Source organism: Euprymna scolopes, chromosome 2 (assembly GCF_053919585.1).
Source record: "Euprymna scolopes isolate OS-2025 chromosome 2, ASM5391958v1, whole genome shotgun sequence".
Classification (NCBI taxonomy): Eukaryota; Metazoa; Mollusca; class Cephalopoda; order Sepiida; family Sepiolidae; genus Euprymna; species Euprymna scolopes.
In genome coordinates, this window is record NC_136483.1 from 162,252,985 (window position 1) to 162,275,327 (window position 22,343).

Genomic DNA, 22,343 nt, shown 5'->3' on the forward strand with positions numbered 1-22,343 from the left:
AACCAACATCTTGTTAATCTTTTCTAGACATGGTCCCAAATAGTAGCCCTTTACGTCCAAGTGGCGATATGCCTTGTTAGGGGTGAACATGAAAAAAAAAAATAATAATAATAAAAGAAAAAGGTAAGAAACTGTTGCATGATCACATACTTTAAAAGGCATGCAAAGAAATTGATAAACATTTTAGTTTTGATATGGGTAGGTACATCATACAGACTTTTTTTTTTTTTTAATATAATATAGGGGGAATCCTGGACAAGAACCAAAGATGTTTGTTTTTTAAATATTGAAATTAGTTGGGACAAATAATCCAAATTAAAATCAAAACTTTTTGGAGCATGAGAATCGGAAAAAGAAAAAAAAAGAAAAAAAGAAAAAAAAAAGAAAAGAAAAAAGAAAAAAAAAGAAAAAGAAAAAAAAAAGAAAAAAGAAAAAAAAAGAAAAAAAAGAAAAAAGAAAAAAAAAGAAAAAAAAAAGAAAAAAAAAAAAAAGAAACTGTGCCCATTTTTTTTGATGCCAAAACGATTCTTTTAATTTTTTTGTTTAACTTAATGATAAAATGATAAATATTTGATTTTAAACTACCAATAAAACTAAAACTACCCCTCCACACACAAACATATACACAAGGGCATTTTTTTCATTTGCGGAAATACATGCATGTAAAATATTGTATAGGTACTTGATAATTTGGAAGGGATCTATAACTAAATATTTAGAGATTTAAAAAGAATCGGAATTGGTAATTGTATCGGAATCTGGAAAAATATTGGAATCGTCCCATCACTAGTTAAAATAGGATTTTGTATTCCACTCTCCTCTCGCATAACATGAAATAACAAATCACAAAAAAAGGATTGGGAAGATAATTGCCTTAAGATATTGTCAGTGAATGTGTTGGGATTGATGCGAAATAGTCACGCATATATTATATATGCTATAAATAAGCGTATGATTGCAAGAAAAATACAGATAAAGGGATTCAGTTTATATAGTTTTACTCGCGGTTTGATGCCAGTAAATGATGTTGGGTTGTCTGTCGTAATGGTTGGTTAGCATGTTAGGGTGCTTCTATGTAGACAGGCTTCTATAAACTGGGGAGCGTGTGTTTAACACAATGGCATGACTGGCTTCAAAACAACAATGGTTTTGTAACGCAATGAATGTCTTTTTTTATATACAACACACGGCCATGGCCTTTGGGACAAGATCAAAGTAGTATCTGTTCTTCAGATGCTGCACTTCAATTTCTTGTTCTCTGTCAGTGGAGGAGAAGTCCTTCACGACTGAGACAATTTTTATTTTTGTTCCTTTTCTCCACATTAAAAAACGACCCTGGTGTCTAACTCTGTCCTGTGGGGAGGCATTGTAAATAGAAACACACGGCCATGGCTGTATACATACAACAAACTGACACCCTGATAACAAAATGGCCACTGTTCAATGTTGTATACGCCTTTTCTACACATCATTCAGTGAGGTGTTACCTCGTTAGAAAACACTTGCGTAAATATTTTTCAATCCCAACAACATTCACCGACAATATCTTAAAGCAATTATATTCCCAATCCTTTTTTTGTGATTTGTTATTTCATGTTAGTGATGTTAGATTACTGAAATCCTAGTGGCCTTTATTCGAACTTAAAATAGTTAAATCTGTTTCCGTGCGAGAGAGGCAACTAGAAAGACGACACACCTAGACGTATGCCCCCCCCCCAAAAAAAAACAGTGTAAGAAATGCTCTATGTATGTGCACCAGCACATAGAGCATTTCTTACACTGTTTTGTGGGGGGGGGGGGGCATACGTCTAGGTGTGTCGTCTTTCTAGTTGCCTCTGCTTAGGTGTTTATTTTATTACTAACCTGTAGACGCAAGAGAAATTAAGATTACTTTATTATATAGAAGATATGAATATATATTACATACACAGCTGAATGCATATAGCCAGGTTACAACTAAATTTAGTTGAAGTGAATTAAGTAGAATGAGTATATGTCGCTGCTGACCCTTCTGTCTCCTTTGGGAAGATGTATATCATTAATAGATGATATCTATTCTCAGAATGTCTAGCCAACAGGTGGCAGCTGAAAGTGTAGATATTTTACTTCTGTGACTGTCTGGAAACTATCTGGTCTGCAAACCTTAAAGGTCTGCAGGATGGAGTCATAAAAACGTCTACCAGAAATTACTATGCAAAATAGCTCAATTGGTCACTGTCTGATCAAACAAGCTCATTTAGGTTGATCACCCACCAGAGGAAATAGATATCAATGTTTATCATTGCCACATATCCATCTAAGCAATTAGAAATGAAATAAAATCAGAGCTAATTGATTTTGTTAAAAGATAAAGGAGAAGAGACACTTGGCTCACAATCTCTACATTTATAAAGTTAGATATGTTTATATACTTATATGTAGAGGATTAACATTTATGAATCTTGGAACATAGCTGCAACGCATAAGGGGGGGGGTCTAAATGTGGGCTATATTTAGTTTTATTTTTATACAAAGGAGAGTAAATAGGAGGTAGAAGCCCTTCATAAAATTTTAGACACTTCTGATTGTTATTAAATTATAAAAATAGTTATGATATTGATTAAAAAAAAATATTTTCCAAATTTCAGTTGTGTTGGAGCAGTTTAAAGGATTTTAGGAGGCAGAATATAAGCACATACCTCCCATTTGAAAATTCAAAAATATTTCAGATTTGCATTAAATTTGATCCCTAATCAAACACCAATCAAGCAAGATTAACTGAATTTCAGTTTCTTAAGACCCTTAAAGCCTCTATATATTGGATATTTGGCAGGTGACCCTGGGAAGAGAGGCATCCGAGGAGTTGCACACATGCAGATTGATTCCATTTGAAGAATGCGAGACTTTCCACCACTGTCTATTGGAATGCATAATTTGACCAGAAATATGTGAGAGGATATCAGTCAAAGGATTTGAGATTAGAGACAATGGGAAATATTAAACATTCCAGGGGGAAAGAATGTTTATATAAATCAACACAACAGAAAGTGGAGCAGTCAGTCAGAGTGAAAACAAGCTGACACATTCTAAACTGCCAAACATCCACACTACCCCCACGCGCCTTCACTGATGTCAAACATCTGTCAACTGTAAAATCCAAAACTGTTCTCAATGTGAAATACAAAATATTATTTTATGAATCAGCTGTGTTGGTTTTGCTCACTGTCAGTGTGTATACATCATAAACCAGTGAGAAAAGTAAATTTAGCAATTATATAAACTGAAAAGCATATTTGAACGACTAGCAGCTAATATATAACACTATCATGTATTAGATGTTGATCCAAATTAGAATAAGGATTCTACACATAAGGTTTAGTATCATTTTTTTATATTGATTTTATACTTTTTAAGACAGAAAAGTTTCCAGAGCACTATTATTGAAAACATCTTGCTTGCGAAGCTCAGAGGCGTGCAGGTCACTGTGCCCATGTCTTAAGTCCAGCCAAAGACTTATTCTTGAATATAGCTGTGTGTAGCATTGATAATTCACACGCAGTCAAGACACGCTCACCTTTGCATGTTAAACATTTAAACGTCTACTGCACTCGCTCAAATATGGATGTTTTCACCAAAAAAGCGACACTCACCCTAGGCAGGTGAGAACTGGCTTCTTCCAAAGGAGGAAGTTTCATGGGAATATCAAATTCACAAACAGTCTCTAGTCATTTGCATATCCCAGTTACAGGAGATGATTATGTTAGGGTTTTGTGATTCTTGCAGGGAGGTGTCAATATATTTCTACATACAGCGCCTGGTATTTCTCAGATGATCACCCATCTGGTACTGACCAGGCTCATTGTTGCTTAACTTTAGTGAGGACTGGCGTGTAAACGTAATTACGCTTTCAAGCAAATGGTGTTGTGCTAACTGGCTTCATCACTTGCCAATTGCTCACATTTCTTCGGCATTCGTTTGCCGTTTGTATATGATACATGTATAATTAGTATAAAAGTGTATAGTTAGAACATGCACACAAGATACTTGGATTCTCCTTTCCAGCTGCACATAAAAATACTATTTGTTTTTGGAAATTTAAAATGAACTTTGAAACTTAATTATTTTAAATAAAATAAAAAAAAAAAAAAAAAAAAAAATCGAGGTCATTCCAAGCAACCGCTCAATTTAATGATGAAAATATGCATTTCATTGTGTCAAATATAAACGTCATGATTAGGTGTTATATTAAGCCATTATTAAAATGGCTAATATTTGAAACCAGCGTGGCTTCTTGGCGTTGCCCAGGGACATGGACAATAAAATAGAAAAGCTAAAGTGTTTAATATCTTTTTGAAAAGTTTCTTTACTCCAACTTCTAGACTTTCCCTCCTTGTATCCTGCTTCCCCAACTGTACTAACATGCAGAAAGAGTTAATGAGTATCAGATGGTTAGTGAGACAACACCGCAATGATCAGTAGTGTTGGAAATTGGGTAGAATTCGATTTAAAATGATGGCTCAACAAGAACTTGCTTACATTGGACTTGAAAACGACCATTTTGTCATCAGCTGAGAAGCAACCCTCCTGGGCAGTTCTAAGAAATTTTGTTCATAGAATTTATGTTTAGTTTTAGGCACAAATATAGAGTAGGGGAAATTATTGTTCAGGATCATAACTAGATGAGTGTTTGTTGTGAAGGTTTTACAGGCGGTGGCGACCACAGATTGAAACTCAGTTGAGCACCTACCATGAAAATGACAGAGCAGTGAGATCCGCAACATCAAGGTAAAAAGACATCTCGCTGTTCAACTTCCTACTTAAAGTTTGCCTGTAGGCATTATCCCCAATTTACAGTAGCCGCTTACATTTAAGTGGCAATTTACCTTGCTTGGGATGAACATGAAAAAAAAAAAATAATAATACTCTCTATCCCTCTATTTGACAACTTATTACATACAACAATATTAATACGACAATATTTTGTGGCTATATTAGAAGTGAAAGTTCTTTACTTTCTTTATTATTATTATTATTATCAGTTATTTTAAAGATTAAGCTTCAATTTCTTAGCCCAGAAAAATTAATTTTGTATATTGAAGCAACCTGGACATGCGCGCACATTCATGTTTATTATATGAACAAACTTTCTGTTCCAATCCTTCTTTCACAGCTAGAGAATATGAAATTTCACGAAGATTGCTGAATTATTTAGTTGGCCTGTTTCCAGATACTGTCACAAAAACAGACAGGGGGGGGCGGGAAGAAAGCTAAGTACTGTCATGGACGTCATGGAGAGACAACATTATGCCCATCCCAATAATGGCCTCTATCATTGTAGGTAAGATTCCACCTATTCTCCATTGTAAGCAGGCCGAGTAAACGATACAGCGATTCTTTATGCAGTGTTATGGTTTATTCAAAGGAGTATAAAGTGGACCTTAGGTTTACATTCAGCAGTCTCATGACACGTCTCCCTTATTTTGTCCCTTACTCCTAACATTCCATGAGCGATGTTTGTGACAAAGGGAGAAGAATTGCCGTTTTTGGAGTCAGAAGCATCCTAACACATTGTTGGTTAGTTTTTGATCTTGTAGTAATTTTTATAGCTCCTTACATCAAGTGGTTTTCTGCTTTGTCTGAAGTGTTTTCCATAAAAAAACAAGTGAAGCATGAATGGGCCCCTGTGCGTGCACAGTTAACGAGGCATAAAAAAAATGACCAAGTTTAGCATTTGCGCCCTCCTCCCCATTTAGCTCCAAAAGTCCCCAGGGGACATCAAATCCTGGTGAAAATGAACAAATGGTGCAATTTTAGGCCTTAACATATATAAATTTGAGTTCTGCCCCATGCAACAAAAGAAATGACTAAGTTCATCATTGGACCCCTTCGCCATTTAGCCCCAAAAGTCTCCAAGGCCTTAACATGTTTAAATTTGAGTTCAGCACTATGCAAAACTGCTAAATAGATACACACAGAAAATTTTGGACAAATATGGTAAAATAGTAGTCCCAAAGTTGTAGCGTTTTTATTAGCCCTAAAAGAGCCCCTGGGGCACACCAAAGAGTTATTGCAGTACAAGTGTAGACAAACAAAATTATATAGAAATCAGTTAGTTACAGCTTTTCAGGAAGTTTTATAAAAATCCAAGACATCAATTTTTTTTAATAAGCACAAAAGTGTCAATTTAAGCTATTTTAACCCGAAAGGCGCCCCTAGGTAAGGGGGGGGGTAACTAGAGTTTTCCCGGAAAATCCATTCCGTTACTTTTTTTTTACTCATATCATGCTTAATGTTTGTGCAAAATTTCAAAAAACATTCCAAAGCATAGTTATTGAGAAAAGTACGAACGGACAAGGGTGAATTTACAGGTCTACCCTCCTTTTTTGTTGGGGGACCAAAAAACACATTTCAGTAGCAGTATGCCGAAGCAACACTTTGCTCTTCATGTTAGCTTACCAACATGAATGCAGTATAGGAGTCGGCCATGATATATAGCTAAAATAATAGCTGAAAGCAAATCAAAGAATTCATAAGAGAAAGGTCACTTTTTCTTGATAAACGAAAAGACAGCTTATAAACTATCTTGTTGAATTTTCAAAGTCAAACCAAATAGCAAATATACTTGATACATTAATATTTGATTCAGACTAGCTTATCTTTGTTTTTTCTTTCCGCTATGTTATTGGCATGATCCCCACTTAAACCCAATTGATAAGGAACCGCTCTCATCTCTAAGAAGCTCTCTGCTTCAACAAGCTCCTGGGTCTGAACTTTAATCCTATCTTGAAATAGAAGACTTACATCAAATATGTTGCCAAGATTGCTAGAAAAATGGTTGGATCATTCTACCGCTCCAGAAGATATCTCACTCCTGGTGCAATCTTCTATCTGTATAAGAACCATATATGTTCTAAAATGCAACACTGTTACCACATCTGGAGAGGAGCTGCTCAAAGCATTCTATCCAGCCATGACAGAGTTCAAAACCGGCTTCAAAACCTAGTAGGTGATACACTTTTCTCCTCCCTGCAACCTCTTTCCCATAGAAGAGACATTGTGAGCTTGTCTCTGATCTATCGTTTTTTCATGACAAGTGCTCATCTGAGCTTCAATCTGTGGTCCACCGTATCAAATTTTCACAAAAACACTAGCTACAATCACTACCAACAATTTCCCTCACTCCCTATCTGTATCTAAATTCCATGAACAAAGTATTTTTTCCTAGAACTGCTCACCTGTGGAACTGTTCCTGGCTGGCTTGCTTTTCTGCTGACTACAACATGGTTGTGTTCAAGTCCAATGTAAACAAGTTCTTGTTCAGTTGTTTCCTTATTCAAATACTACCCAATTTTCACTAACAATCACTACGTTGTTGTATACTCATTAACCCTTATTCTCGAGTGGCCTTCTGGCCTTGATAAGCAGTGACTCCCCTGTAAAAAAGAAATATATATATATATTAGTTCTCATAAGAAAATTGCTGACTGCTCACCTAGCTTAAAGTATTGTTCACTAGGTAAAACTAGTTAGAGCTCTACGACCTGCTGTAAAGAGGTTATACTATTGACATCTAGATTTCACTTACATCTGGCAGGTGCAGCACAAGGGAGAAGTGCAGATTGTCAGCTTGATGATCAGGTTTCAATCTCAGCTCGAAGCACTTACTTGTCTAGCCGCAATGATGAGCTGTAAACAGTAAAACAGTACTGTCTGGAGATTACTAATATATACACACACACACATACAGGGTGAAACAAAATTAAATTGTCGCCTAAGAAGACATGATTTCATCTCAGTTTGATGAAAACCAGTTTTTTTTTTTTTTTGTTGCAGACCATCTACTAGTTGGCCAGTTGTGTACAAATCCCAGGAGTGATAGGAGCCTTCTATCATGTCTGAAAGTGACGCAATGTTCAACAAGAAATATCGGAGACGTGATACTGTACAACTCATGCTCTTTACCAATCAAAGTTATGACAACAGGACCATAGCCAGCACCCTCAAAATGCAAATCCGGACAACACGAGGACACAGTTCAATGCATCAGACAACCCTCTGGAGATAGTTGAGCAGAAACTCAAGGTCGAGGAGTTGATCAAAAGGTAACCATTGATAAAACTCTCCAACAGCCTATTCAACAGATCGCCAGAGATTTAAGCATCTCACACACAACTGTGAATACATGTGTGAAGGAGGACTTGAAGTGTAGTTCCTACAAGCGCTAGACAAGCCAGTTTTTTTTTTTTTTTCACTCTTAGATGATGCGGAGTAGGTAAAGTTAATCAAATTAAGTTTTTATATAAAGAGCAGTTATGTGTGCGCGTGTGGTACTATGTTTTGATAGTACCACACGTCATGGCCTCTCCCCACCCCAACATTGCCGGGAGGTGATTAGGTCTTGCATGGAGTAATTCAGAAGGAAAGGGGAGCCACAATACACTTGCTATTCCCTCAATCTCTTTGATTGCTAGAAGCCATGTGTATTTTTGCCTCTCTGTAAATGAGAGCCCTTCCCCTCTCCATCAGTTGACTATCTAGGTAGCAAGCTCAGTCTAATAATTTTAAACGTTTAAGTATTAATTGCTTTTGATCCTTTTTGTAAAATATTGTAAAATATTTATGTATAGAAATAAAATAGTTAAGATTTCTCATATGTATTACAATTGTGTTATGCGTTGTTTTTGTGCCTGCCTTAAATGTCGAAACAGACCTGAAGATTTCAGCTATAATACCACCAGAATGAAGATGCCATCCTAGGAGAGTGAAGGAGCCAGCCACACCCAACATCCCAGGTATGCTTTTACTATGGATGTACCGATTATCAAATTGGCTGATTACTGATTAATCGGCCTTTAGTAATCGTCCGGATAATACATTTTCTAATGTGGATTTATCAGCAAATTTTGTTATCACAAATGATACTAATATTAATTATATTGGAAAGGAAGACAAATTAACTCACTCTTTTGTTTGCCACTTAAAATTTATCGAAGACACATGCACCGCTAAACCATATTATCAAATGACATGTTAACATGTAGATTTTTACAACTGAACTGAATTTGAGGCAAATAGATGTAAGCGTATGGAAAATTTCCCTCCTTTCTCGTCCTATCGAATTATTATTACTTTTTACTTTAAATCACTGTCAAAGAAAATTATTACTTCATCTTTCAGTTTTCATGTTGAGGAATTGCACAGTAAATTGCAACGAGGTACAAACCGAACATAAAGCATTCTTCATCAGTCATACTCTTGTTCCTCATTTTCGGATCATTGCATACATATTTTTATGGTTTAGATAATGTATATTTTATTGAGATAAATTACTAATTAGATATTAGACATAATTTTTTTTACGTATTTAAATTACTTAACTAAATATTAAAAACAACAACCCTCAATCATCATGGCAACCAGTTTCTGCTGAAAGTATTTTGACGGCAGTCCTAAGAATAAGAATACAGCTGCTTGCAAGTTATGTTGTACCATCACATCAAAGAGTGGCAAATCAGCAAAAACTTTTACAACGACTAATATGTTAAACCATCTTAAAAAGGTTCGTTCAAAAGGAGCAAAAGTTGCGAATAAAAAAAAAAGGAAGCACAATGAATATTCAGGAACAGAAATTTCAGGAACAAGTGGCAGCAACTACAAGCCTCCAGTGAACACCAACTACTATAGAATCAATATTGGCCAAAAAGAAAATTTGGGATATTAATGATCACAGGTCACCAGAGATTCATTATCTGATAAGAGAAATAATTGCTGTTGATATTAAACCATACTCTTTAACATCTGACATTGGATTTAATATGCTTGTTGCAAAACTTTGTTTAAATTACAGCATTCCATCAAAAACACTTCATTGCAAAATAATTTTCGATATATTCACAAAAGTAAAACAAAACTTTCTTGCTTAAATTAGTTACATTTCATAGACTACAGACATTTGGACAGCTACAACAGATAATGCTCCTTTTCCAAGTCTGACAGGTCATTAGTTTTCAAATGACTTTGAACAGAGTTGTGCTTAGAGTTGTTCCATTCCCTGGTGCACACACAGGTGCAAGAATAAGTGAAGAATTGCACAATGTTCTGAATGAGTATAAAATCTTCAATAAAGTTTTTAGTCATGGGGAATTCCGGAACAAATATAGTTGCTAATGTCAGAGAATGTGATTTAGAATAACTTTCATACATTGTAACTCAGGCTGTGAAGACAACCATTACATCAAACAGAAATACAGTTTCTCACTTTAATCACTTTCTATTTGCAATTAGTAAATTAACTGAAATACAGGATCAGCTTAATTTGGAAAAACAAACTCATTTAACATGTGATCACATGGTGGAATTCAACATATTATATGCTGTAAAGAAGTTAACAAAAAGCTCTTGTAATGTTTGCTGTTGATAAGATTCCTAACTTAACTTACTAACGGGGACTTGTTTAAAAAAATATCCATTTACTGAGTCCATTTGAAGAAATCACCAAAGAAGCAAGTTACAGAACATCAACCATATCAATGATAATATGTAGAAATTTAGTTCTGAGGTTATTTTTGTCAAAAGTTGTCCAATCTAATTCTTGTATTTCTGACATTAGAAAAAATATCTTTTCTGATTAATGTTTACAGTTTTATAAAACCCAAACGAGCTTGGCTGTTTTTCAGAATAACAGAATATTTTTTAACTGGTAAACATTAGTCAGAAAGGACTTTTTCATAGCATATATGTGAAGCAGAATGATTCGCACAAACCAAAATTTTTTAAGAGATATATTTATATTTTTCATACGAGAATTTGCGATGCTATAAAATTCCTACCTTAACAATTTACCATTTGGGACTTATTCAGGAAATTGTACAGTTACTGAATCCATTTGAAGAAATCACCAAAGAAGCAAGTTACAGAACTTCAACCATATCAATGATAATACCTACAATTTTAGCTTTGAGCTTATTTCTTTCAAGAGCTATTTAATCTAATGCTGATATTTCTGACTTTAGCGGAATCCTTACCACAGTTAAACAATTCAATGAATCAATGAATATAAGACTTTCATCCGATCTAAATGATAAAAGCTTGTGTGTATTTACTTTCCTAGATCCAAGATTCACATTTAAATTTCAAAAGAATGACATGGAAAACACTAAGAATTGGATTCCACATCTACTTTCTACTGATGAAAATGAAACAGAATCAGCAGGATACACTTCATCAAGCTCTGTTGAGAGTCACAAAGATTGAAGTGAAAGTAAAACTGTATCTCTTTCAATCCTGTTTGATGAATTAGCTTCGAATAAGCCTACATTAACAAATCAAAACTTAGAGCAGTTAGAAGCGGATTTAAACCTGGAGATTGCAACTACAACAGAAATACAAGAATCACAATCTAAACTCAAAAGGAGTAAATCCCTTACAATTAAGTACACAAAAGAACTTGACCATTACATAGCTTTACAACTACTCGCAAGAGATGATGCTCCATTTCAGTGCTGGGAGACCTTACCACTGCTGAATAAACTGGCTTCAAAATATTTAAGTGCATCACCTTCATCTGTGGAGAGTGAGAGGCTCTTTAGTACAGGTAATTCTGTGTATGAACCTATGAGGAACAGGCTGTGTCCTGAGAATGGAGAAACTCTAATGTTTCTACATTACAACTTAAAAGTATTAAACTTTAAATATTGATGAGACTAAGAGCAGAGGAGGCAGACAGCAAGAATAGAAGAGGGAATAGAGCAGCAGCAAGTGCAGAACTTCAGCTTATAATTATTCACTTAAAGAATTACAATTTATACTTTGTAGTTGGTTTGTAATTTCTTTTTCTTATCTAATTGTTTAATTATATTCATTTAAGAATTAGAAATTGTATTTTGTAACTGTATTTAATAAAGACAAAAAGCCATAATAGTGGCCAGACACTTAACAAATTTTAAGTTAAATTAGCAGTTATGTTAATGTGTCAAAGCTATCTGGTGGGTAACTTGGCAATGAAGAAATGATTTAAATTTAATAGGAAAGAGAAAAGTAATTAATCGGCCGATTAATCGGTAAAGTTATCAATTAGGTCAATTACCTGCCAAGTAATCAGTAGACCTCTAGCTTTTACTCATCAACCTGACGAGAAGATGTCTAACCGACAGATCTTTACTCTTACCATATTGACTGGCCATCTTGTTACAATCTGGTACCGTTTCCAGGACATTTAATCTAACATGTGGGTCGGTCATGCCAATGGCCGACCCATAATGTTACATGTGCGTGTCCAGATAAAAAAAAAATCCTACAAAACCAAGATCCACAAAGTTAATGTATTCTTGATCTGCATTGCCCTGAATGAATAATATCTAAAATTTAGAAAAAATAATTTATTCAATCTCTAGGGGTCAACTTTGCCGGAGAAAAGGGTAGGTTTTTTTTTTTCTCAGTATTATTATGTACTAATTTGAAAAGAAAATGGTGACTAATTTCTTGAGGAATCTTCTATTATATAAAGGAGGGTTGTTCATGTGTATGCATATGTTCAACTAATAATGAATGGGTTTGAGCGAGGGGGTATGAGGAAGAGAGAGAAAGTTTTAATAGAAATCTGTTACATTTTTGACCCCCTGGCAATACTGGATAACCTTGCCAGTTTAATATAAATTACTTTTTTTTTTTTTTTTTTAAATCATAAGACCGAATCTAGAGGATTCCAAAATTTAAAAGGGGATTTTCTTACGCAATTATACATGCAGCTATTTTATTGCAAACAGACAAAAAATGAATTCCTATTCAATTTAATGTCCATTTTACATGTTGGCATGTGTTGGATGGCTTTTAGAAATTGATCTTAAATTTAAAGCCATGTTTAATTTCAGAAGAGTTTCCGATGGGTAGCTATTCTGTACAAGTCCTGGAGATGAAGAGCTTTTGGTGGTTAGCTGTTCTGTACAAGTCTCGGACTTTAAAAATTTTGCAGGTGAAGAGCAAAAGATCTTTCTCATATGGACATGAAAAAGATGTGCAGAAATATTTTTATGGAGCAATTCCGGGTTCGGATTGGTTGCTAGCAGAATGCGGTTGCATTTGATTGGTCAATTACTATCACCAGCATTTATTAATAAGTAAAACCATCCAACTTTCTTTAAATCATACCATAGTATGCATAAAAATATTGCAACATAACTTATCTCTGGCCAGGTCTGTAATTACCCATCTCTCCAAAGTCCATTCTCATCACTTTCTTCCATATTTTCATTGGCCTTCTCCTGTGAACTGACCTCTCTATTTCAATTATTCTACATCTACCAACCCAAATACTCTTCTTTCAACGTGGCCATACCATCAAAGTCTCCTGTTCTGCACACATCCCTATACTGTGCAGATTTAACATTCTTCTGAGGTCATCAGATCTAAGCTTATCTTTGGAGATTACATCCTAAGGATACATTGAATTGCATTCTTTGTGATGATTTTAAGCTTCAGATTATCAAGAGTTTTGGGCCTCATGATGTAATACTCCTGTCACTAAAACGATCCCAGCAGGATCTGATCAAATTCTTGCTTGTGATCTGGCAGCAGCAACCATGTGCTTCTGCATCCGTTTTAACTTATAATACATATCTGCAGCAAAATAAAAGGTTGACTATGAAGTTTAAGATTGTATATACAGATGCTAATAATGAATTTGCAGTTTTGTTTTGAAATCACCGAAGTTAAGCAACGATGAGCCTGGCCAGTATCAAATGGGTGACCATTTGGGATTTCCAGGTGCTGTATGTGCTCTCTGCTTACCTCGGCATTGTTTCCAGTCGTCCTGGACTTCTCCTTGCCACTGGACTCAAGCGGTGCCGATTCAGGAGAGGTGTGGTTGATGATTGCGCAACCCTTGCCTCACAATTACACATGCAGTTGCCCCTACATAGGGCATCCTTTGTCTTTCGAGACTGAACGGAGGCATCTATATATATATATATATAACAGAACTAAACCAAATAATTGTTGTATCAGTTTATATTTATTTATCCTTTATTAGCAATGTTGAAAAGACGTAAGATAAATTAAGGCAAAATGTCCTTTGAACCAATAAACACATCTTTTACTGAATGAGTCACACGATCGATGAATCAATCAGTTACAGATCCTGTCCACTGACAAGTAAAAGCAGTTTCATACTCCCGCACTGTCGACCAAATTCCAACCTCTGGCCCATCGCCAAAATGTTGCATCCCTGTGCCTGTTATTACAAGTATTTTAAATAGAATGTACTCTGACAAACTCCAAGCATTTACCATCCCCTCAATGTAAATATCCCCCGACTATTCCGTCAAGCAGAAAAAATTCCACCCCTAGATAGAGGTCCTCAGATGCCCAAACGTCTTATGCTGAAATATAGTTTCTTCCCTCAAACTGCTAGACTTTGGAATTCCCTCCTAGATTCCTGCTTTTGAGACATGCAGAAGTTAAAATGTAATGTGAACAGACATCTCGCTGCTCAACTTCCTACATAGTATCACTGTAAATTTGGTCCCAAATAGTAGTGCTAAACGTCAAAGTGGCACAGAGTCTTGTTTGGAGTGAAATAACAGTTAAAAAAAGTTAAAATATTTGTTCTAAAAAGTAAAATATAAATATCACTGAATATTTTCCTAATCATTGTTATATTTTTAAGGCTTAAACGATTGTAAGTTAAAAAAGAAAAAATGCTAAGGTTATAGATTAGTGGTTCTGGTTCTCAACCTTTTTTTTTTTTTTTTTACATAACAGCACACTAACGAGTTTTGTTAAGATTTTCGCGGCAAAATATTTTCTACCCATAAAGTCTTTTTGCAATAAAATAAAGATTTAAAGATAATTTTCGGTGCTTGTTAAGACGGAGCCGACAAATCGATTTTTTTTTAAAGATGCCGTTTTAAGCAAAAACAATATTACGTACTTAATTATCATGTCGAAAATCGTAATATATCCAAAATCCGAAAATTCATCGAGTAGAACAACTATCTTGTTTTTAGTAAAAAATCTATGGTTATATACAACAAATATCACACCATGAACAAGTAATCTAAAATATTCGTTTTGAGTTATGTCCCCTGTGTGTGAACTCTTCACTGGCTACCTTATAACGTCTAAGAAAAATGCAATTTTACCCAGTTTTCCGTAAAAATTACTTTTAATTATAAATAACTTTCTATTCGGTGAATTTTCGTCATTTTTGGATATATTACGTTTTTCGACATGACAATTAAGTATGTAATATTATTTTGGCTCAAAATGACATTTTTAACAAAAAAATTGATTTGTCAACTATTTTAACAATCACCGAATTTTTATTCTCATAGATTATCAAAGGTAATATCTGGTATAAAATAATAATGTTGAATGTCATTGGGCCAGTTCTGCCTGGGCTTCGTAACGGAACTATATCCAAAACATCTAACCTTCATGCTTTTTTTTTTCCATATTGCAAACATCTTTCTTAAACGTAACTAATTTATTGCCATAAGAATGTTTTTCATTCCTGCCTTGCACATTGACGTGTTCAGATTATTGAAATGTCTAAATATCTCACTTAGAAGTACTCTATTTTAGACATGATGCGATATGCACCATTCGTTTTTTAATTATTTACAAAATCTATCAAGGTGTCATCATGATAAAGGAATTAAATGTTTTTATTAAACAAAATGAAATTAAATGGCTTCTAGCTTAGCGGCACACCACCACCACCACACCAGTAATCCGTGCCGCGGCACAGTGGTTGGGAATCACTGCTATAGACGATCACAACACCTACAAAACAGGTGACTTCTTCCGGACGAGTGGGCGGGGCCGCATCAAGTGCGCGCAGGGGAGGGTTTCACAGAGAAAAAAATAGCTAACTCATGAGAACTTAGCTTGAAGAGAGAGATAGAGAGATAGAGAAAAAGGAGGGTATATACAAGTATATCAATTTTTGAATGATACTTTTTATCACCCCCCCCCACCAAATGTTCTGTTCAATGGTAGAATAGTGGCGCGGCTGGTGCGCCGTGCCGTGCGGTACGCGGAAAAAAAAATACTATGACTTCTACTTACTTTCGAAATGACAGTTGCTTCAAAATCACTTAAATTCCGTATGATCAACATGAGGACCATTTTTTAATCTATAATTTTGGAGGCAATGATGGCCGTGTACAAAAGTGATTTTGAAGCCTTTAAATTAACCGGTACTTGTCCAATTTCGCGTCGGAATCTTGAACAGATTATGTAATTAGTCCCGAAGTTTCTAGTTAGAATTAAAATTCATAAACAAAAAAAAAAAGTTGAGTATTGTAGTTCATTTCGATCCTCTTACAGAAAAAAATAAATAAATAAAAGATTTTCTCGGCAGCGGTTTCGGTTCTATTTCTTTAACGACCGAGATGTGCCTATAAGGTGGGGGTGGGGTAAAACACGCAAATGAATGACGAGTTTCAATTAATTGTCTCTTTGCTAACCTTTAAATAAAAACAACCACCTTTAATAGAATTATGACAACTTCTCACGTGCGTTTCTTGCATTTATGTGACATTTTTCTTTTTTTACTATTGATCGATAAAAAAAAAACAAAAAAAACGAAACTTGCGGTAAAGTAAAATAAACTTTAAACAAATACTTTTTTTAATTATAAAATTAGGTACTTATGTATAATACGGAGAGTGCTGAAATAACGTTAGAGATTCGTTCTTAACATGGAGGGGGAGTTACTTACACACAAAAAAATTGTTAAAAGCAAAATATCGTCAAAATTGAAAATCCTATCAAAAAAAAAAAAAAAAAAAAAATAGCACGGTTCGTACTATTCTGCATAAATACCCAGAATTAAATCAACCAGAATAGATTTCGATATCTTCGTAAACAAATAAGTTATTTTAATTATTTGTGAACAGTTGAAAAATGGAATTAATTACTTCGTAACCCTTCGAAATGAAGTCGGAAACCTGTAAACTGTCGAATACACAAGTGTCTTTTAAGGGAACAAAATTCGGTATAGTTTAGGGTCTCATGTAGAAGATGTCTCCCTGGTTCTACTTTCGTTTTTTCTTTCACATGCCCTTGTTCCGAATTCGTAGCAGCGGGTCGGGTCAATATCAGTGGACTTATTTTTTTAGCAAAACGATTATTAACAATGATTTTTTTTTTATTTTATTTGATTTTTTTTTTTTTTTAAATGTTTAACATATTTCAAACGGATATAAATTATTGCACAGTAAAAATTAAATTAAATCATTTTCTTATTTCGAATTAAGTAAAAATGCCGTTTTTTTACTTGATTAATAAATTTGGCCCGCTGCCTGCATGTGAGGGAGAAAAACGAAAGTAGGATCATGGAGTCAACTGCTACAGGAGGATTTCGGTTCAATAATAAATAAAGGAGTCAAGTCCAAAGCATATAAGATATTTTAGTTGTTTGTTTTTCTTTTCCGGATAAATTTAGAGTTTAGTGGGCGTTGAACATTGAACCAGTTAAGAAAGCCTCCACCTCACTCATAAAATCTAAATTGATTTGAGATCTTTTTGTAGTACTAAAAAGATTAAACTGCAAGTTTTGATGAAAAAGAAAAATCTGGGCTTGCTTGCACATACTTTCCTTTATATAAGAATTTATTTTAAGAAAAACTAAAAAAGATTTTTAATTTGATTTTAATTTTTAAGAATAAAATTAATTTGCAACAATTATTTATTAGATTTGAAATTTTAATTAATTAAATAAAAATCAATTCGATAAAATTTTATCTTTTTCCCCCATGTTGTTAAATAAAATAATGAGATTTTATTTGTTTTTCGTGCGATTACCTATCAACGCCCTGACAAACAAAAGGGGGAAAATAGAGCTGACGAGGAGGGTTAGTTTACTATGTAAAGTTACGCAATATGATCACCCACTTCCTGACCAGAGATCGTTGATTGCTTAAAGTCTACAAATAGAGGGAACTTAGGATTTGGACAATTTAATTGAAATAATTATGCAGAATACTAACCGAGCTATTTTTATTTATTTATTTTTTTTTTTTTTAGATAGGATTTTAAAGTTACAATTTTTACGGTATCTTCTGTTTATTAAATTCTCCATGTTAAGAATGGATTTCTCGATAACGTTATTTCAGCACGGTTCATATTCTGCATAAATACCAGGATCTCTTAATTAACCGAAAATAGAAGAGATAAAGTATAAAAATCAGAACAGATACTACAATTTGCTCCTAGCCGAAAGACCAATTTATTTATCTTAGAATAAATAGTAAATTTTTACATTAGGAGGTCCAGGTCCACCTCCACAATTTAAAAAAATGGTAAGAACGACTTTCGGAATAAACACCTCCAACCTCCCCATGTTAAAAATTGTGGAGGTGGTGGACGTAATGTAAAAATGGTGCTAATGCAGTAATAATGCACTTGATCCGCGCTATTTTTTAAATCGTAATTCCAAGTTTAATCAAAGTTTTATGTTTTTTATTCAATTGTAAGGTTAAAGTACAGAATAGGTACAGACAGAACACCCTCCCCATTTTAAGAATGGATTTTTAAATAACGTTATTATTTCAGCACGGATCAATAAGTACATGAGTACCGTAAAAATTTACGGAATATTTTACAAAAGATTTGGTGCAAATCCAGAATTAAACCTAATCAAAAATAATGCAGTCATGCAGTGGCGTGATCCGTGCTGAAATAATAACGTTATTATTAAAAAAAAAAAAAAAACATTCTTAACATGTGGAGGGTGTTTTGTACCTATTTTGTACAACCTTACAATTGAATAAAAAACATAAAACTTGAATTAAACTTGGAAATACGATTTTAAAAAATAGCGGACCAATAAGTGTATTAGCACAAAAAAAAAAAAAAAAATCACGTAAATTGATAAAGTAGTTTTTTAATATAGAAAATCTTTAACTATTTTTTTATGCTAGTGTACTTATTGATACGTGTTATTTTTTAAAATAGTATTTAAGTTTAAAGTTTTATGATGTTTTTAAAGTACATAATAGGTAGGTGTGTATCGTATCAGAATTTTTGACACCCCTAACACGAAACTGCGAATAAAATATAAAAAAACTCGTAATTTCTCTTTTAAAAGTGGGTTGTTTATTTTCTTTATGGATTATACTTCCAAAATAAACTATTAACGTTATATAAAAAAGTAATAGAAATATTATTTTTATTTAATAAAAAACAGTAATGAAATCAATTGAATTTTACGAGTTAAGTATTTTTAAATTTTTAAACTTTAAAAATCTATCAATTTTTCTATTTTCAATTTTTACAATATTTTCAGGGTCAATGTGAAATTTTATGCTCTTTCCAATAAACCGAATATAATATTTTAGACAAACGTTTTTTAAATTCACCCCCCCCATTTTGAAATGTCTATTAAAAAGTAAATTAATTTACGCACCAAAGTTTTATCACAAATTGAAGAGAAAAGACCAATAAATAATATATTCAAATTTTTAAAAAAAAAAGCAGTGTTTTTTTTTTTATAAATTTACATGGTAAGTCCGAAGTTTAAAACCTTTATAAAAAAATTAAAAAAAAAGCGTTTTCTTTAAAATTAAAAAAAAAAAAAAAAAAATGAAACCTCGGTCCTTACTTCTTTAATTGAAAAAAAAAATTAGGGTTTGAATTACATTTTCCGAGTAGTTATAAGCTTGGAAAGACAGGGGGTCAAATTATTCAATATATTTCACGCATTCGTAAGGTTAGTTTCTGACACACCTACAGAATAGGTACAAAGCAGCACCCTCCCCATGTTAAAAATGGCTTTCTAAACATTTCAGCACGGATCAATAAGTGCACTGCACTAGTATCCTTTTTTTTTTTTAACAATTTCAGTAGTAAATATTGTATGAACGATTTTGATCTCGGTAGTTCGAATTGAGTTGTCTACATTTTATTATGGTGGATCAAGACAACGCATTCGTTTCCTCATAGAATTTGATTTTCTTAAGTTAAAAAATACTTAATTTGCGTGATCTTTTTATTATTATTAGTGTTGAACTCTGGACTTGTACCAAAAATTTCACAGAATCAATATTCTAGATTAAAATAAGATGTGACATTAGCCTAAAATTGGGTGAGAAGGAATGGGGGGGGGTCGTCTGTTGTCCTTTTTGTCTATTCTTTAACCCACTAGTTTCAGTTACCACAATACCACATTCACTCAATGGCAATTCAGGTTAATATTATCCTTAGTGGTTTGACTTTTGTTCACCCAATTTCATACAACCGATATTCTTCAAAAACAGGACTAAGTCTGGGATGACAATACACCAACCCGGACCTAGGCTTAGAGTAATGTGTAAGTTTACTCCAAAATAGCTGCTAGTTCAGAAATTAAAAATGGTTACTCGTTCTGTCGTACTGTGTAGTCAAGAACAAAATAATTGGTCAATATGTACTGGTTGTCCAACCTTCAAAGGATGTTTATTCCGATAGCTGTTCTTAAGATGGGTAGGTGGAGGGGGGGGTTATTACGAAAGACATTTTCTTGTTTTCAACCTTCCCGTAATGAACTTCTTAAAGGTGGTCCCCAGTGTACTTGAAGTACACTGTACTTCCACTAAATAATTTTATGGTAAATTTTATGGTAAATTTATACAGTAAAGTGTTTTTTTTTTTTAAATTGTATCCTAGTTGGGGATGGGTTATCCTACCGGATACTAGATATTCGTTTGCTATCTCAGGCATTCTAACAGATCCTTTTAAGATTCTAACCGTCTCTAAGTGCAATTGTTTGTATCTCTTACACTTTGTTCACCGGGTACATTTGCATCGAAATCACTCCTATAATTACTGGGATGGTGGAAATCTTCCTAAGATTTCAGTTTCTTTTCATGCCATACATAAGACCATGGTATTTCGTTATCTTTTCCCTCTTAGCTCGATTAAACGTGACGGAAAATGATCACTTAATAATAATATGGTACTTATGCAGAATACGGACTGAAAGAACAATTAGAAACCTATTCTTCTCAGGAGGGCGTTTTTCGCCTAACAATAAACAAACTGAATTTAACTTGAAAATCTTATAAAAAAATGGTTTAAAAATAGCACAGTCCATATTCTGCATAAATACCATATACCTGTTTTTGCTATGCTGTTGACGTGTATTCAAACCAAACAATAAAAATGTTTGTTTTTTTTTCATTGACAGTTCGGGGGCAAAAGGTACAAATTAGATCGCATAATACCACTTATTTTTTAATTTTATTTTTTAATTTAATAAATGAAATTTAAGTTATGGATATTTTATTCCCTCATATATATTTCGATAACGGATAGAGAATAGATTTTAAATTGTTAAATAGCGCATTTACTTAAATTACAGTTAACAGGTGATTTTTTTTCCATCTTCAACCATAACTATTCTAATTACTTCCTCCTCCAGTTTTGGCCTGGGATGAGCAGACATGTGGACATAAACTGGGGGATCAAATTACAATGGCTAGTTTATAATAAAATGATCCCCCATATAAACAACACTTAACGTATTTGGGGCGAAATAGTTCGAATAACGATAAGACAAATGATTTGTAGAGACTACTCTTAATAAAAATCAGATATTCGCGTATTTTTATTATATCTTGAAATTAAATCGAGGCAAGAATTTAATTTCCGGGATATAAACAAATGGAAATTTTAAAAATGGGCGATCGATAATAATGGTTTGTTTATTAAACGATTTCCTATATTTCTTCTATATTCATAAAAAGATAAAACTACTGCTTAGCGATTTTTTAAAAAACATTTTAGAAATATATACCGAAATGGACAACTGAAATGGTATTAAAAACTTTCTATAACAAACAAACAAAAAATATGTACGTAAATTAAAGTCGGGCAAATATTAAAAACACGAGAAAGAATGTAAGCCTGGAAATCCCATAGAGAGATGAAATTAAATAAAGCATTTCTACGAAGAATGGAACGCGTTGTACTAAAATGTCTACATTTAAATAAATTATCTAAAACAATTTTTCAGCAATAGAATCAAAGAAAAAAAAAAAGAAATTACCTTTGAACGTTAGTCAAAACAAATTTCCTTTTTGATTAGAAATCGACGTCACGCCGTAATATGGGCGGCAGTAAAATGTCACCCGGAAAAACTGAAAAACGCATACGATCCGGTTTTTAAAGAGATCCCGTTCAATTATCTTTTAATAAATAAATGTAAAAATAACCAATCATAAATTAATAAATAATGATAGAAGGTTCAAAGACTTTTTTCAAAGTCTATTATATTTAATATAAATATTATAGTTCCTTTTAGAATTAAACTTCTAAACAAATAAATAGAAACTAAAATATTATTTAGTTTGCAAAAAGTATTTTAATTTGGGGGTGTAATTTTT

At 33.5% G+C, this 22,343-nt stretch overlaps 1 protein-coding gene across 8 annotated transcripts in view; it reads right to left on the reverse strand.

Annotated features, from left to right (window-relative positions):
- Positions 1–22,139, reverse strand: part of LOC145298110 (syntaxin-7-like) — a 156,438-nt gene extending 134,299 nt beyond the window's left edge. For 7 of the 8 annotated variants that reach the window (XM_080144304.1, XM_080144302.1, XM_080144300.1 and 4 more), the window contains exon 1: positions 22,007–22,137. The gene's annotated coding sequence lies outside the window, so the exon portion shown is untranslated. Of the gene's footprint in view, positions 1–22,006 lie in introns of all 8 variants that reach the window. The other variant, XM_080144299.1, reaches the window with a different exon arrangement.
- Positions 22,140–22,343: the final 204 nt, after the last annotated feature.